This window comes from Cryptomeria japonica, chromosome 3 (assembly GCF_030272615.1).
Source record: "Cryptomeria japonica chromosome 3, Sugi_1.0, whole genome shotgun sequence".
Classification (NCBI taxonomy): domain Eukaryota; kingdom Viridiplantae; phylum Streptophyta; class Pinopsida; order Cupressales; family Cupressaceae; genus Cryptomeria; species Cryptomeria japonica.
Genome location: NC_081407.1, coordinates 439,301,307 through 439,316,341, shown reverse-complemented (window position 1 = coordinate 439,316,341; position 15,035 = coordinate 439,301,307).

The following is a 15,035-nucleotide window of genomic DNA, read 5'->3' as shown; positions in this document are numbered from 1 at the left end:
TTAATCTAATCAAATCTAATCTACCATAAAAATGAGATGCATGAACTAATTTGGAGGAACCTGGATGCTTGAAGATGGTGTGGAGTCCTCCTTGATCCTCCAATTTGAAGAAAAATCCTCCAACAAAATCCTTGCTGCCAATGAAGTGGACTACCAAAGAGAATTCAACTTGCAGAAATTTCTTATCAAGATTAGCTAGCTTTTCCTTTGAAACTTGTTCCCATTTTATAAAAGAAATTACCCTTTTCCCACTACCTATTTTTTTAATTTAAAAAAGAGATTCTTCTCCCAATTTGGCCTTCATGCAAATTAATTAGGCTTAGTGGGAGGAGTTACATGCAAGGAGGTGGAGAAGCCTCTAGAAGCTTCTTATTCCTCCTACAACATGTGCCTTAATTTGGGTGAGGGAAATTAAATAACAATTTTAAAATATATATGCATTTTCCATGTGTGTGTGGTTTATTAATTTATTCCCTTACAATATTCATTCCATAATTCATCCAAAGAATATAAATAGAGTTTTGTATTTTAAATCAAAAAAAGTGATAAAGGAGGGTTGTGACAAAACACCAAATATACATAGAAAATTGGGATGGTAAAAACCATGTTAAGAATAGCTACTTGGATCTACTACCCAAATCTAGCCTCACAAATAATGACTCATTTAAATAGATTTATAGGCACCAACCTACTAGAGACACCAATATCCTTCAAGTATAGTGAGCACCAACCCACTAGAGACACCATTCTCAAATGCCTAGGTTTGAGCATCAACTCAGGAGTTAGGAGCTCAATCTCAACAATATTAAAGACATTAAGATAGAACCTCTAAAATATAACATGTCTCTAATAAAGTCAACATAAACATTCACTCCTTATGTTCTTATGATATTCTGATAGTGGCACATTTGAATCAGGAAATATCCCTTTGACTCATTCTTCATCTTGCATGATATGAATTTGTATCCTTAGAAGTGCAAATTATATAAGAAACCACACATAACTAATGAATCTAGGCAACTCATATATATGAGTTCCAATTACAATTACAAACATAGGCCGACCACATACATAATTAAGCGATTTACAAGTTGGTCATACAATTTATTTCATCAAACTCGTAGTAGGCTAGGTCTATACAATCATTTGTTATCTTTCCTAGTAATGTTTTATTGTATGTATATGCTCAAAAAAATAATTAAAGTGGACCTCTACTTGATGCTTGTTAACTTGAGCATCCTTGTGAATGACACATGAACTAGTCATAAATGACAACATCACACCCATAGTTAGGGATTGTTCTACTACAAACATGGTCCTCAAACATCTCATGTAACCAATATCTCGTAGGAGTTATCACATGGCTTCATGAATGTTGACATTGGGTTCACCACATAAACCTGTTGCACCTCCCAAACATGGATTATCCACTTTCGAAGCTTAGGATGGTGAATGAATTGATCCACATAACCTTTGAAATCCTCAATAAACTCATCTCCATTGATCCTTTACTTCTGAGACTTCTTCTCCAACTTTATTTGATAGTTGGATTCATCTTTTCCCTTATTACCTTTAATCATATTTTCCATCATCATAGCTCCACATAAACAAAGATATCAGTTGCATCCTCTACTTAGCCTCATATTTGAAAAACTTTTTCATGAGTGTCATCTCTTATAAATTCAATCTAATGAATGTATGTTGTCACCCACACTGAGCCATGATTGAAGAATATGGTCAAAGGTTGATACTAGGGGATTTATCACTTAGGCCACCCAATAGCTAAATATGGTGGAAAATCATTACATAAAATATTATGCACCTCCTAGGGAGATTTCTCTTCCCACAAATGCTTTGGTCTATCTTGAACCAAGCTCAAACCAACCCCCTTATTGGTTGCCTAGTTAGCCACCACATTAGTTTCCCTCCTAAAATGATTGAAAGAGACTGCTAAAAATTATAAAATAAGTTATTTGGAATTGTCAATAATATTCTTTAGTTTTTATAATTCTATTAAATTCCACCTTTCATAAGATTGATAAAAGTCTTGGAATCCCATTCCATATGTAACCCATTCTACCCCCTAGCTAGAGCCAATAGTAGCTCGTGATATAATTGTTTGGTCTTTGTAGTATTGTTATATTCCCTATTCAAATCTATAGAAACAAAGGGTAATGGGTTACCTTAAAAATTCCTAAAAACATCTCCTCCCCTAGTCCTTTTGAGGTTACCTTTTGTGGCCTAATCAAAATTAAGTTATGTTCAACTTGATGAGGGAGGAATCCAAGTATCAGTACTTCTCAGAGTCACTATTGACCGAGAATTCAATTTCAACCATCACCATCTCAACCAAGCTTCAACCTAGTGTTTCACATTATAACTTTAGGTCTTTCCCCTTCCAACTAACTTATCCAAGTTCCTAAATAGTAGATTATATCATATCCTAGATATGTTCTAATTTTTTAACTTGTTTGTGGAAGATCCTTCTATTCCTTTGCAACCATATATTCTTGATAATAAAAGTTGAGATATAATTCCAAAACAAGTTGGGACCATGGCTACAAATAGGAAACCACAACTAAAGTAGAAGAGATTTAATATGGTCAAGAAGATCCAATTGAGACCCCATTTTTCAAGGTTCCAAAACCATAATTTGTTTGTGACAGAGCAATGCAAACAAATGTTATTGTTAGATTCTTCAACTTTATTGAATAGCACACATCGGGATGAATCTACCTAGCCAAGCTTTTGTAACCAACCTTGAGTTAGAGCCATATTATAAGTGACAATTGTTGGTGTGAATTAGGGCTTTTCCTATTTGATTTCCCCTTTCTAGTATGAACAAGGCATATTATATACCTAGTCATTAGTTAGGATCATTTCACAAATGTTCACATGTTAAGTTTACTGAGGGAGTTAAGAATCTTTCCAGAACTCTCTAGTAGACATGTGATCTTATCCCCTGTTCTCACATGATAAAGGATTAAGACACCTATCATCATCCTAGTTAGTCTTGTTTCTTAACCTTGCCTATATAAGAAAGTTCCCATATGTAGATTTGTATACATATTCACATTTTTTGATTGCATTTGATCTAATATTATTTTGCATCCATTATTGAAGAAAATACCCTCTTGCCTTTCTCTTTTGTAGAGGGATATTTTATTTTGCAGGTGATCCTAGAAACTTGAGTGACTCTAATAGAAACTTATAGAAATATATTAGCCTTAGAAAGACCATTAGGTATCCAAAATAGATGGTTGGGGGAGGAATCACCAATGCCTTGACCTAAGATTTCTAGATAACCATTTTTTACCAAAATAAAACCTTTTTTACAACTAGTCCAACTTAACGTATCATCCTTATTTTGATGAATTACCAAAATATCCAAATCATTTTTCAATTTGGCACATGCTCTGAAACCTAAATCTTTTCAAGAAGGGATGGGATTAATTCACTACTTTTGGTGCCCAAATTCCTAGACGTGCATTTTCTCTCCTCCTAATCGACATCTCAAAAACATGCATTAAGGGTATTATCTCTATATCCTGGGATAAAGCTACTTGATTCAACCACTTGTCTCTCCTAAATTTTATTTTCTAAATGTTACCCAAATTCCATGTAATGCTAGGCCAAACCCAAGATTTGTAGGATTGCAAAATGTTCCAAATGCTATAACTAGTCAAAATAGCCGAGGTAAGAAAAAAGAGAACTTCCAAAACATTTTTATACATATGCACATTTTTTGATCATGTGATTGAATATTATTTGGTGTCCATTATTAGAAAACTAATTCTCTTTCTTTTCTCTCTTGTAGAAGGATATTTTGGTTTTTTAGGTGATATTGGGAGCTTGAGTCCTTGAGTGACTCTATTAGCAATCCATAAAAATATATTAGCATTGGGAATACCATAAGGGAGCCAAATTAGATGGTTGGGGGAGGAATCATTGATGCCTTGACTTAATACTTCCAGATAAGAATCTTCTACTAAAATAAATCCTCTTTTACAACTAATCAAAGTAAAGTATCATCATTATTTGGAGAAATTACCCACCATCCAAATCCTTTTGCAGTTTGACACATTCTTATCCTAAATGTTTGTAGAGAGGGATGAATTTAATCCACTACTCTGGAGCTCAACTTCCTAGATATGTGCATTTTCCCTCCTCTCATTCAACACCTCAAGAACATGCATTAAGGGTATTAGATCTAGATCCTAGGAGAAAGCCACTTGATTCAATCATTTGTCTCTCCAATTTTGTATTTTCTTTTTAATAAAAAAGTTGATTTTCTAACTATTACCCAAATTCCACCTAATGCTAGGTTAAACCCAAGATTTGTAGGATAGAAAGAAGTTATAAATGATAGAACCAATCAAAAGAGCCAAGGTATGAAAAAACAAACTTTCCACAACATCTCAATTATTTTCCTTGTTGAAATTTTCTCTATAGTTTTTCTTTTTCTTCATAAAGTCTCCAAAGAAGTTTCATTTACAATGATTTATTCATAGATTTACTAGTCTTCATCCCTAGCTCCATTTCTCCTCCAAAAAATATATCCAATCTTGTTTGAATAGATGTATCTTCTTGCCCTCATCTATGCTACTCCAAAGCAGGGTTCTTTGAATACCCTCAATGATCTTGGTTACTAGGCTAGGAAGTTGGAACACTAACAAAATATAGATCCAAATTTCCACTAAGGATGCTTTGGTCAAGGTAATTGACCATACCATGTAATCCATTTACCTTTCTAGGAGGACAACCTACTATGAATTCTATCAACCACCATTCTTCACTTCCTCTTCGTAGCTCTCTTGTCCAATAGAGGTATCCGCAATAGCTATTGGGAAGATTTTGGGGAATTTAAGGACATAAAGAATATATAACTTTTCCATACACCTATCTTTAAGAAAGAAAACATTATATTTGATGGGATTGACCCTTGACTAACAAGTTTCTCAAAGATGTCAGAAATTATTTTTTATGATCCTAGCTTCCCTTATTGAAGCTTCACATGGAAAGGATAGTGTTATTTACAAATTTTAGGTGCACCAAATTATCCATTGAAGAGGTAATTTAAAGGCCTTTCAATGACCCTATTATTTCCTCTTCTTTGAAATATCTATCTATAACTTTAACAATAGTGAGAAACAAAGAGGGAGATAATGATTCTCCTTGCCTCACATCCTTAGTAAGAAAAAATCTATGGAAAAGCCATTGATAAGAAGAGGATAAGACACAATGGGAATATAACTATAAACCCATTAGCACCATTTTCATGTCCATTTTCCAATATTCCAACAAAATACTAGAGCAGACATAGGGAGATGTTGGGGATCAAGGATCAAAGATACTACTTGATGGGTGATCCCAAATACTATGTCCCACTTTTTGACCAAAGTGGGATAGTGAAATTAACATTTTTAACTAAATCTTCACTTTCTGAGACCTATACCAACTAAACCATTAAGAATTCAAAGATGATGTGAACTAATGATTTTGTGGGGTAGATTCTAAATATATATTTTTATAAAATTCAAAAAAATTATGATTTTCTTACATAACTCTTAATAACTTTTTTTTTATAGTAAACAACAGGGCATGTGCACAAAGATGGTGGTCAAAAAAGTGGACACCACCCAAAAAAACTTGGAAAAACAGGCAGCACGTACGCGGTTTTAAAATTTCAAATTCTCGCGTACGCGCTTAGGTTTGTTCTTCCCAAGCCTAGAAAAGGTAGCGCGTACGTGCTGCGTTTAGGAAATTGAGCGCGTATGTGCTATGCCTAGGAAAATTTGCACGTACACACATGCTTATAGGAAAATGAGCACGTACACGCTAATAATCCTAGTAAAACCGTGTACGTGGTGCCTGATAAAAAAAGTTTTTAAAAAAAACTGGGTCCTCATTTACCTGAAAAGCGCATTTTTAACTTTGTTTTTTTCCCATTTTCTAACCTAAACCACGAATGAGGTGCTAAATTTGTCCTCCAGGCTATGGATCAAGGTTAGTTTTTATTTGTTTTTATCTTTCTTTCTAGTTTATGCAATTTGTTTTACATTTTGAATTTAATTTCATTAATTTTGATTAGGTTTTTTCATTTTTTATTTCAAAAACCAGATTCTTCTAATCCAGAACAAGAACAACCAAATGCACCTCTTGAAAACCCATAGGAACAACCAAATGCACCTCCTGAAAACACACAAGAACAACCCCCAATTCCTCCTTTTGACCGCACAGCCGAAACACAGGAAGAATTAATTAATCAGTTAGAGCAAAATACTTCCAAAATCAATAGACTGATTGTAAAATTGAAAACTTCAGAACTTGACCATCATCAATCTCTTGCTGCTAGCCTAGAAACATTAGCTAGTGGTGCCATAGCTATTTCCACAGAAATTACCAAATGGGGAAGCTTTAGGGATAGGTGTCATCAATTCTATGCCAATGGGCTATCATACGATGGAGTTAAAAACAAAAATATTTCTAAACAACAAATATGTGCCCTTTTTGTTGACCCCAAAACTGGTCAGTCATTACCTCCTAATGCAAAGAGGTTTCCCATACATTGGTGTACCAATGTGTAGATGAAGAATCTTTTTTGGTAGTGGTGGTGGATGGTCTTTGATGATCCACCTTGTAATAATTATGAGGTGCCATTATATTTTTTGAGAAAAATATATTGTGAGTTTGTGCTCAATGTGCGCCCAAATTATTTTGACATGAGAGAGTTTCATGGTAGAGGTGGTGGTTCTACCCAAGATAGACTTGGAGCCCGTAGGTGATTAGCCGTAGAGAGTCGTCGCCCAAGGTGCATCAGGCTGTCCTATTAGAGATTAAAGAGTTGATGGAGCTATAGACTCTTCAGGTGGCCACAGCATTGACTGGTGCCATCATCCAACATGGGACATCATTAGCACACCCTATTGTATTGGATGATGAGCCATTAGAGGGCGTCAGAGAGCCCATCGAGCATATGTGTGTCAGTTGCTCGAGGATATGCTCGGGGATAGATGATGCAACCGGTGCAGATGGATACTCATATCATCTATGCATGATTTGCGGTTGTAGATGTCAGGCTCACATGGTTGAGGATGTCATGTTGACAGATGAGTTGATGGACATGGTGTTTGCCCATGAGCCATAGACACAAGTGTGTTGATTTGAATTCATAACATTTTATTTATCAGTCACTTTAATTTTGTAATTACATAAATGAATTTTCATTTATACATTGATTTAAATTGAGACAAATAATATGCATTTTAGGATGTAGCAGCAGTATCCCATACACCTCCCCCAGTTACCACAACTGCAACTTCGACGCCTGAGTTATAAATTTTGTAACATGTTAAAATAGAATAGTACACTTTAAATTCAAAAAAATACAAGATATACTAACTATCTTTAATGCTTGGTCCAATTTCTCATTTGTAGGTGTTGACAGAGGACGAAATGTCCCAGATTGATGACATCACACTCTCAGTGATCGATTTTGGCCTACAAGGCTATACGGTATGATATTTTGTACAACTCTTTTTATGTATTGTTTTGATGGAATATACAAGTCACTTCATTTTAGATTTTTAAAAATTATGTTTAATTTATTATCTGTACTAATATCTCATGTTAATTTTGTGTTTTTAGGGTACCCCCTCCGCATCTAGGGCTCGTCCTAAGAAAAAGAATTCCTCGAAGACACCAAAACATGTGAAGAAGGTAATTGAACACATTTTTAGTTGTACAATTGTTTGAAAATGTTGAAATCAAGTAGTAGTTGGGGCTTGTAGATTGATTAGTGTTTTTTGTCTATTTTACATGTACAATGGCCATTGAGCTTTGTGGATATGTTGAATGCACCTGATTCACCCGTGGATCAAGAGAGGGCGGAGGTATGTATCTCTACTTTATTTTTTTGATTTCATGATTATATGCACGCATACATGTGAACTTGTGATATATTATAATCTTATAATTTTTTCATACAAGAAATATCCATACCTATTTCATCAATGGCAAACCCTCCTCCTTGCACTAGAGAAGCATCTCAGGATCCAGTACACTTTTGTTTGATATGTAAAATTAATTGTTTTCAACCTTCAATACTTATCATTATATTAATTGTATTTAATCTTTGTACATTTTTTGTATAGGTAACAGCGTCAGTTTCTACATCGATGGTGAGCCATCCTCAATCCATTGGAGAAGCATCTCAGGCATAGGTACATCATTGTTCTCTATATTATAGCTTTTAAGTGTTTTTAATATATTTATGTTAGTACATTGTATTAATTGTACATTTAATCTACAATAGACTCCTTCACGGTACGGCCATAATGTGGATCAATTTAAGTATGTCTTCAAGAAAACTCAGGAGAGTGACAAGGAGAGGAGAGTGAAGACATTAGCTCCTGGATCAGCCGATGAGGTAATCTACATTTCAATTGCAAAGGAATTAAAGTTAAATGCACAGTTATGATGTTAACTGTGAACTATTTTCTACATAAGAATTCTAACTTGGCTTTTGAATTGTGGTTTTGCTGCCATCTACAGAGCCACGTACTGCATCGAAGAGGCTTGATTTTGATGATCCACCAAAAGTTTAGGATCATATAGTGTTAGTTTTGGTCATAGAATGACCAATACATGTAGATATATTCTACATTTTTATTGTATATCGATTTGGACATGGCATATGCCACATTTTTGTAATACTTGTATTGACTTGGCAGACATGCCTTTTTTTATATATATTGTAGCATCCTAAAATTGCGACACTTACAATTTTGACTGCATTTGGGTCTTCACGATGGCGGTGCAACACTGAACCTGAATGGAGACCCCGAAACTTGTTCATAACATCAAAAACTGCATTTTTCAGCACCCTGGCCTGATCCTCCTTACACCCTGCTATCCCTGGAGGTGGGACCATGGCACCCAGCGCCCTAGTCCCCCACCCTATTTTGGGCCCGGTCTCTTATGGGGCTTCGGGTCTTTATGTTTGCAAATTGGAAAATAATGTTTCCTGGTCGGCCTAAGGTTGGGAAAATCAGTCTTTCAACCCTAATTGACAAGTATATAAATGACATTTCCTCTCCCATTTTGGTAGAGGGAAAAAAGGTGAAAACGATATTCAAGCATTCAAGCATTCCTTCAAGTAATTGAGCATTCTAAGTCTCCATTCAAGGCTAAGTGTTGCATTCAAGACAAGGATTCAACCATTGAAGAGGAGATCACTTACAACACATTACACACTACATACATTACACCTTCGCATGTAAGAATACAAACATTCTTACAACAAGGTTGCAGGTACGCGGCTATAATTGAAGATCTAGAATCCTTGTGCAGAGACGAACAGATCCCCCTTCGTTTCGCGGATTTTTCGGAGGACCGTGTGCACGCCGGGCGCCATTGTCCTGTCAACTTTTGCTCAAATTTACAGAACAGCACCGTCTCGACATTTTATTGCTCATTCCAGGTCCGCAGCTTCATCCCATATCCCTATCTTTGTTTATAAGTGAATCTTTCCTACTTTACATTCATTCCTAGTTCAATCTTTCTATCTACATTCTTTACAAGAGAGGGTATCCTTGATGTCTTAACCCTTGAAACTCATATAGAATCCAATCTTGCATTGCGTGGGATTGGATCTTGTGGGTTTCAACCCCTCTTTTGAATGTAAAGTCTCTCTTAAGTGAAAACCATCAACCCTAGTGACTCTCCCTTCTCTCTCCTTGGAGTTGGGGAGGGGAGAACAACTAGGGTTCAATTTCTCCGCTTTACATTTTGGTGAACCCGACGTGAACATCCTCATTCTGATTATTCATGGTTAGATCTGAAATTTTTGCTTTCCTAATTATATTTCCATGTTTGATCTTTTGCAAATTTTAGAGGTTGATTGCATAAAAACCCTAAAATTTTCTTTTTAAGTAATTAAACTTGTGAAACGTTTAATTGTTAATGCTTGTTTCAGATCTACCCTTCTATTGCAAATTGTCAATTCATATTTGTGCTTTAATTCTGAAAATTAAGTGGTTAAATATCAAAACCCTAATTTTTAAGACCTTCTTGATTCAAGCTTTGACTGATAATTTCACTAATCAAAACACCTCCAAATCGGCTGTAACTTTGGATTCCGCAATAAAATCACAATATCTTTCATCCCTGAAAATTTGGAAAAAAGTTGCGAGGACCGTGTGCACCCCGAGCGCCATCATCCCCGACATATTTTCTAAAATTTTGGGAGTTAGATCTTACTGCATTTTTCTGCTAAAATCCAGAATTTTGGCTGATTTTATCAATTTTAACACTTTCAAAATTAAAGTCAAAGTTGGTCTAGTGATTGCTTGGTTTGAGGCTTCTAATCATTCAAAAATAATTGAAATTAAAATTCATATCAAAATTGTGTTTCTTACAATCCTAAATCTGAAAAGTGTGTTGGCATTCATTCGAAATTTCAATGCTTTGTTCAAATTTTTGCAGTTCGTGACTTTTGAAATTAAGTGTTTAATTGCAACAACTTTGATTTCCACTTTCAAATTCGAATTTTGCATGAAATCGAGTCAACTTTTAAATTTCAAAACTTGCATTGCTTTTGGCATTCTCTCTAAAATCATAAAATTCAAAATTTCAGTTTCCCTCTCTTTGTCAAAATTCAAAAATTTGCATTTTTCAATAATCTTGGTAGGGTTCAATTTTGAGATTGCAACTTTAATTTGGCCTATCTACAGATTGTAAAATCACTCAATTTTTTTAGATTATCTTTAAAATCATCATAACTTTCATCCCTAAAAATTTTGAAAAAAGTTGCGAGGACCGTGTGCACTCCGTTTGCCATGGTCCCGGACATTTTTTCCGAAATTTCGGGAGATTGTCCTGATTGCATTTAACAGCTTAAATCTAGGAGATTGGCTGGTTTTATTGAAATTTGCTACCTTTAAAATTCAAAATCTTCTCTCTCTCTCTTTAGTGCATGAGTTTTACAACAATAAGCCCTACTTACACTATTCCCGTAGACGAAGCCTTAGAATTAAGTCCTTCCAAGGTTTAATTACTGAGGAGATGGAACCTAATTTGAATGGCCTTTTTAACGAGGACATGGGTAATTCCTCTAATCCTCTTAATGATGAAGAAGCTCTCCATGAGGTTTCTGTAGAACAACTTTCAAAATTGGATAACCAATTTGATGATTTTCAACAATGGATGTCTCAAGAATACCCCGATAGTCAAGCTCTTTCATTAATTGAGGGTCTAAAATGTATGGTTCAAAGTGATAAGAATGGAATTGATATTTTGCGTGGTATTGCACACATTGTGGATTCGAATGTGATGCCTATGAAGAGTTGTGCCGAAACCTTAGGTTATACACAACCTCCTACTCAAGTTAATCATTCTATTCCTTTGACAACTCCTATTGCTAGTATACCTACTTTTACATCAAACATAATGACTACTTTAATACAAGACATTCCTCCTATGATCACCAGTCATGGGGGCAATCCCTCTTCTTCAATCAACCCTCTTCCTTCATTTAATCCAACTTCTTCATCCATTCCTTCAATGAGTGTCCCTATTATATCTCCACAAATGAACATGACGCAAGGGGGCAATTCATTTAACCCTTCCATTCCTCCTTGTAGTGTTCCTCCTTTCCAATCATCTCCTATGACTAACTATCATAGTGTCCCACCACCTTACTCTCTACCTTCTTTCAATAACATAACACCTCCATCACAATCTAACACGTCTAATATGAACTCTTCGACTGAAGCGACCATCAACAATCTTGCACAAACTGTCTCTTCTTTACAGCAACAAATTGCCTCTATGAATCAATCTAAGTTTAGTGTGCCCACATTTGATGTCGCGAGCCCACTTTCTCTTGACATTGTTCGAGCTATCCCCCCTAAACATGTTGAAATTCCGCATTTGGAGCTTTATAATGGTAAGGGTGATCCTCTAACACATGTTAAGACCTTTCAAACAATATGTACTGATTTTGCTTATGACCAAAGGTTGCTTGCAAAACTGTTCACTAGGACATTAAGAGACAAAGCCCTACAATGGTATTGCTCGTTGCCTTCCTATTCTATTTCTTCTTTCAAACAACTTGCAAATGCTTTCATTCAACAATTTCAAAACAATATAAGTCCTAAAGTTACTTTGATTGATTTAATGCATTGCAAACAAGGTGTTAAAGAAAAAGTGACTAATTTCATTGGTAGATATAAGCATTTGTATGCTCAAATTTCTTTTCCAGTGCCTGACAATGATATTCAAAGAATCTTTATTTCTAATTTACAAAAAGATATTAGAGAAAAACTCCTATTTTTTGAGTTTACTTCTTTCCAACAGTTGTGCGCAACTCTTCACAATTATCAACTGACTGTGAGTCAAATGGAACAAGCAAATCCTATGGCTCCGAGTGATAAGGGTGATAGTAGTCAACAACCATTTGGGAAGTTTAAACCGAATAGAGAGTCCATTAAATTCAATTAAAACATCATCAACAACAATGTGAATGCGGCATCAGGTGTGCCTCCTATTTCTAAGTTTTTCAAGAAAGAAAGAAAGTTTACTCCTTTGAATGAATCATTGCATAGTATTATGAATAAGTTATTGGAACAAAATGTGCTTACTCTTCCTCCTATAAAGCAAATAGATCCTGCAAAGATTAATTCACCCTATTTTGATAACAAATCTTTTTGTCAATTTCATCGTCATCCTAGGCATGATACTGAAAAATGTTTTGCTTTAAAGGGTAAAATTCAAGATTTGATTGATAATAATACTATCTCTATTTCTGGTGTGAATGATAAAGGCAACACATCTGTAGCTCCTCCTCACCAAAATCTTAAGATTTTTACTGATCCATTACCTTCTCATACCTCTAATGCGATTGATACTAATGATTCATCTGTCTCACCTGATGATCTTGTGTCTATGGCTCCGAATGTGATTAACTTTGTAGAGCAGCAGAAAATCCCTAAAGAACTTTCCATCACATTTGATTCCAGTGAAACTATCAAGGCACCTGATGGTCCTTTATATATAGTTGCAAAAGTCAAGAATACACCTTGCCGTGGAGTGCTTATTGATCCTTCTTGCATGGTTAATGTCATTACTAAAGAATTTCTTTTTACTTTGCAATTGAATCAAGTGATCTATGACGAAACAAATGTGGTTGTGAAACTATTTGATGCATTTTCTTCTCCTACAATTGGTTCTATTACATTACCTATTGAGGTTCATAACAAATCCCTTGATGTGGACTTTGCTATTATTCCATCATCTGAACAATTTCGTGTGAAGCTAGGCTATCCTTGGCTGTCTTCCATGAAAGCTATTGCTTCTCCTATTCACAAGTGTTTGAAATTTCCCCATAATGGTGAAGTTGTTACTGTCAAGCATAGTCTCTTTAAACCAGCTGAAAGAACTTCTAGCATTCCTATTGATTACTTTTGGCCTAAACAATTTCAATCTCTTCCCCCGCGAAGTGATCATCTTTTTAAATCTTATCAAAAGTGGAAGAAAGATATGATCCTATCTCTAAGTGAACCTAGAACACCTAAACTTGGCATTCCTATCATTCTTGAGAAGGAAGTTCTTCCTTTGAAAGATAGAACTAATGTCTTTCCTCAAGAAGATTCCCAACCCATCCCTATGGATGTCACTATGCCTATATCTAATAAACTTCCTAAAAGTAGACCTATACCTCCTCGTCATGATGGGCTTGGTCTCCTTCCTAAACCAAATATTCCTCCCTTATATGGAGCAGTTCCTCCTCCTTCCTCTTATGGAGAGAAGGGACCTTCCTCTTCTCCTATTATTCAACCTAAGAGACCACAACCTAAACACCCAAGTGATAAGGATGAGAACATTCCTCCTCCTCAATCTTCGCAACTTCCTACTAAGACTAGATGAAATCGTTCTACACGTGAACACCGACGAAAGCGTCGTCTTAGAGCTCAGGCAGCTGCTTCTCAAACTTTGCAATCCCCAAAAACACCTTCAGCCAATATTATTCCATTTTCTCCTCAGCCGACGATTGAGCCGAAATCTCCTAAATATAAGATGCATGATGGTCTTGATCCTGTGCGAGTTAAAGATCCTATTTTTATAAATCTTGATGATGATATAGATGAAAATGTTACTCCTGTTCATTCTGATAGTGAATATGAATATGTTGATGTTAATAACCATCTATCTAACGAATTTTCTAAAGCACTTATCCTAGCTCCTAGACAAGAACACTGTGGCTTGGGACATGAACATAGCCCTTGTTTGGATCTTGTGATAGCTCCGTCTACTATGTTGGATGATCCTCCTCTAGCGTGTTTCCTACCTTCCCGAAATATTGATCAGCAAGATCGGGGGGTAGATGACATGCTAGACTATTTCATTAGCATAGCAGACTCTCTCCTCCTCTCTTTTGTTACTTCTTCTATGTGTTATTCTCATTCTTCTATTTGTTGTCCTTGGTGTTGTCTACTTGAGGATGATGCAAAACATTGAGATCTCTTTTGGTCTCTCTCATGTTGACTCAAAAGACACATGTGTTCCCTTCTTCTAGGTGATCTTCCTTGATTAGGGAATGAAGAACAATTATGCATACATACATATGATATACATGAATTATCATATAGCATACTGACCCCGAGGAAAGCGAAGTCACCTTGTGCTTTGTGTTTTGTGTCTATTATCCTTGGGCTTATTTCACACTTCGGGGCTAAATCCTTGTGATAATGTGCTCCTTTCTCATTTCTTATATGTATCACTACCTTAAAGCAATCACCCCCGATGAGGCGTGTGTGATCGCTTTAATGTAGGGGGGCATACATCCCGTCCATATCTTTTCAAGATACTTGAAAATTTCTTGACAAATTTAGCTTTGCCTTGAAAATTTTTGATATCTTTCTTGCATGACTCATAGTGAGGGAACCTTACTACTGACAATCATGGTTCTCCCTCATGATCTTCCCTTTTACTTTGTCAATCAAATTTGTAAGATCTTTAGTCCTCTGGGGGCTTGG